General features: G+C 33.8%; 1 pseudogene; it reads left to right on the top strand.

Annotated features, from left to right (window-relative positions):
* The first annotated feature begins 702 nt into the window (after positions 1–702).
* On the top strand, positions 703–821 carry LOC112427307 (5S ribosomal RNA; annotated as a pseudogene).
* The last annotated feature ends 3859 nt before the right edge of the window (positions 822–4680 follow it).

Genomic DNA, 4680 nt, shown 5'->3' with positions numbered 1-4680 from the left:
CCAGACCCCGACTGCAAGAAATACTGAAGAGAATACTTCAATGAGATAAAAGGACCTTAATGAGCAATAAATAATCACCTGAAGATACAAAACTTACTGGCAATATTACATACATAGAAAAACACAGAATATTATAACACTGTAACTGTGGCATATAAATTACTCTTATTCTAAGTAGAAAGACTAAATGATAAAGCAGTCAATAACTAAAACAGCTTTTCAAGATGTAGTCAGTACAATAAGATATAAATAGAAACAATAAAAGGTTAAGAAATGAGGAGAACCAAGTTAAACTGAGTTTTTATTAGTTTTATTCTTGCTTATTTGTTAATGCAAATAGTGTTGTCGTCAGGTTAAAATAATGAGTCATAAGATAGAATTTGCAAACCTCATGGTAACCTCAAGCCAAAAAGCATACAATAGATATACACAAAATGTAAAGTAAGAAACTGAACCATATCACCAGAGAAAATCATCTTCACTAGAAGAAGACAAGAGTGAAAGAAAAAACAAAGAGAAGACAACAAAACAACCAGAAAACAAATAACAAAATGGCAGGAGTAAGTTCTTGCTTATCAGTAATAACATTGAATATAAATGAAATACAGTCTACAATAAAAGCCATAGACTGGCTAAATTAATCAAAAAACAAGGCCCATTGATCTGTCACCTACAAGAAACACCTATAAAGGCACACATAGAGTCTGTGGCCATACCACCCTGAATATGCCTGATTTTGTGTGATCTCAGAAACTAAGCAGGATTGGGCCTGGTTAATACTTGGATTGGAGACTGTCTGGTAATACTGGGTACTGTAGACTTTGTTCTTATTTAAATAATAAAAAAGACACACATAGACTGAAAATAAAGAGATGAGAAAAGATATTCCATGCCAGTGGGAGCCAAAAAAGAGCAGGAATCACTATACTTATAACAGAAAAAATAGATTTTAAGGCCAAAACTATGAGAAGAGACAAGTAAGATCACTATATAATGTTAATGGGGTCAATTCAGCAAGAGGACAAAGCAATTTTAAATATGTATGCACCCAACACTGGAGCACCCAGATATATAAAGGAGACATTATTACAGCTAGAGAGAGAGAGAGAGGCCCCAATACAATAATAGCTGGAGACTTCAACACCCCACTTTCAGCATTGGGCAGATCTTCTAGCCAGAAAATCAACAAAGAAACATCAGACATAATCTGCACTATAGACCAAATGGATCTAATAGATATTTACCGAACAGGTTATCCAAGAGCTGCAGAATACATATCATTTTCCTAAGCACATAAATCATTCTCAAGAATAGACCATATAATAGATCACAAAACAAGTCTTAAAATATTCAAAAAGTTCAAATGATATCAAGCAATTTCTTTGACCACAATAGAATACATTTAGAAATTAATAACTAGAGGAATTTTGGACATTATAAAACGACATGGAAATAAGCAATATGCTCCTTAATGATCAGTGGGTCAAGAAGAAATTAAGAAGAAATTTTAACAATATCTTGCAATCAACGTTAATGGAAACACAACATACCGAAACCTATGGGATACAGTAAAAGCAGTACTAAGAGGAAAGTTTATAGTTATAAGTACCTATATATAAAAAAAAAAATTTTTTTTTAAAATCTAACAATGTGTCTTAAATAACTAGAAAAGCAAGAGAAAAACAAACCCCAAATAAGGAGAAGAAAAGAAATAATAAACTTCAGAGCAGAAATAAATGAAATTGAAGTGAAAATATACAAATGATAAATGAAACAAAAAGATTATTTTTGAAGTTACAAAAAGTTGACAAACCTTTAGCCAGGCTAAGAAAAAAAGAGAGAAAATCAAAATAAATACAATCAGAAATGAAATGGAATCATTACAACTGATGCTGCAGAAATTCAAAATAACATTAGTGACTACTATGAGCAACTATATGCCAATGAATCAGAAAATATAAAAGAAATAGACAAATTTCTAGATAGATAAAACCTACCAAGATTGAACCAGGAAGAAATTCAATACCTGAACACACCAATAACAAGTAATGAGATCAAAGCTGTAATAAGAAGTCTCCCAGTAAGAAAAAGCCTGGGACCTGATGGCTTCAGTGCTGAATTCCATCAAACATTAAAGAGCTCATACCGACCCTACTCAAACTATTCCAAAAAATCAGGAGGAGGAAATACTTTCAAACTCATTCTTGTGAATCCAGTAATACCCTGAAACCAAAACCAGATCAAGAGACATCAATAAAAGGAAACTATTGGCCAGTATCTCTGATGAATATTGATGCAATAATCCTCAACAAAAGACTAGCAAACTGAATTCAACAGTACATTAAAAAGTATTCATCATGACCAAGTGGGATTTGTCACTGGGATGCAAAGATGCTTCAACATACAAAAATCAATCAATGTGATACATCATATTAACAGAATAAAGGATAAAAACCATATGTTCTTTTCAGTTGATACTGAAAAAACATTTGATAAAATTCAACATCCCTTCATGATAAAAACCCTAAAAAAAGCTGGGATTAGAAAAGCTATAGCTCAACATACTAGAAGCCATATATGACAGACCCATAGTGAGTATCATACTAAATGTAAAAAACTGAAAAGTCTTTCTCTAAGATCCAGAACATGACAAGGATGCCCAGTCTCACCACTGTTATTCATCACAGTATTGTAAGTCCTAGGTAGAGGAATCATACAAGAGAAAGATATAAAGGGCATCCAAATTGGAAAGGAATGTCAAATTATCCTTGTTTGCAGATGATAAGATCTTATATTTCGAAAAACCTAAAGACTTCACAAGAAAACTATTATAGCTGATAAATTCAGTAAAGTTGTATTATGCAAAATCAACATAAAATGTCAGTAGCATTTCTATATGTCATGAACAATGTGAAAAATAAGTTTAAAAAGTAATGTCATTTACAACAATCATACTTAAAATTAAATACCTAGGAATTAAGTAAAGAAGTAAAAGATTTCTATAATGAAAACTATAAAACATTGATGAACAAACTGGAAGAGAACACCAAAAAATGAAAAAAAATCCAATGTTCATGAATTGTAAGAATCAATATTGTTAAAATGTCCATGTTACACAAAGCAATCTACAGATTCAATTTGATCCATATCAACATGCCAATGACATTCTTCACAGAAATAGAAAAAAAAATCCCAACATTTATATGGAACTACAAAAGATCCAGAATAGCCAAACCCATCCTAAGCAAAAAGAACAAAGCTAGAGTAGTCACATTACTTGACTTCAAATAGTACTACAGAGCTAGAGTAATTAAAACAGCATAGTACTGGCATAAAAACAGACACACACACCAATGAAGCACAATGGAGAACCCAGAAACAAATCCACACACCTACAGTGAACTCATTTTTAACACAGGTTCCAAGAACATACACTGGTGAAAAGACAGTCTCTTCAATAAATGTTGTGAAAACTGGATATCCATATGCAGAAGATTAAAACTAGATCCCTATCTCTGGCCATAGACAAAAATCAAATGAAAAAGGATTAAATACTTAAATGTACAACTTCAAATCTTGAAACTACTATAAGAAAACTTCAGAGAAAATCTCTAAGACATTGGTTAGTGCAAAACTTTCTTGAGTCGTACCCCACAAGCACAGGCAACCAAAGCAAAAATGGACAAATGGGATCACACCAAGTTAAAAGGCTTCTGCACAGCAAAGAATACAATCAACAAAGTGAAGAGACAACCCACAGAATGGGAGAAAATATTTGCAATTTATTTACCTGACAAGGGATTAAAAACCAGAATATATAAGGGGCTTAGCAAACAACTCTAGGAAAAAATCTAATAATCTGATCAAAAAATAGGCAAAAAATTTTCTTATTTGTTTATTTTTTTATTTTTTCGAGACAGAGTTTTGATGTTGTCGCCCAGGCTGGAGTGCAATGGCACAGTCTTGGCTCACTACAACCTCCACCACCTGGGTTCAAGCGATTCTCCTTCCTCAGCCTCCTGGGCAGCTGGGATTACAGGCGCCCACCACAATGCCCAGCTAATTTTTTGTATTTTTAGTAGAGACGAGGTTGCACCATGTTGGCCAGGCTGGTCTCAAACTCCTGACCTCAGGTGATCCACCCACCTTGGCTTCCCAAAGTGCTGGGATTACAGGCATGAGCCAATGCACCCAGCCCAAAAGATTCGAATAGACATTTCTCAACAGAAGAAATACAAATTGCAAACAAGCATGTGAAAAGGGGCTCAACATCACTGATCATCAGAAAAATGCAAATCAAAACTACAGATATATCATCTCACTCCAGTTAAAATGGCTAATATCCAAAACACAGTCAATAACAAATGCTGGCGAGGATGTGGACAAAAAAAGAGCCCTTGCACACTGTTGGTGGGAATGTAAATTAGGACAACCATTATGGAGAACAGTTTGGAGGTTCCTCAAAAACTAAAAAAATAGAGCCCCCATGTGATCCAGCAATCCCACTGCTGGGTATATACTCAAAAGGAATGAAATCAGTGTATTGAAGAGATACCTGTACTCCTATGGTTGTGACAGCACTGTTTACAATATCTAAGATTTAGAAGCACCCTAGGTGTTTATCAACAAATGAATGGATGGAGATAATGTGGTATATATACACAATGGAGTACTATTCAG

This window comes from Macaca nemestrina, chromosome X (genome assembly GCF_043159975.1).
Source record: "Macaca nemestrina isolate mMacNem1 chromosome X, mMacNem.hap1, whole genome shotgun sequence".
Taxonomy (NCBI): Eukaryota; Metazoa; Chordata; class Mammalia; order Primates; family Cercopithecidae; genus Macaca; species Macaca nemestrina.
This window is presented reverse-complemented; position numbering and strand designations above follow the sequence as displayed.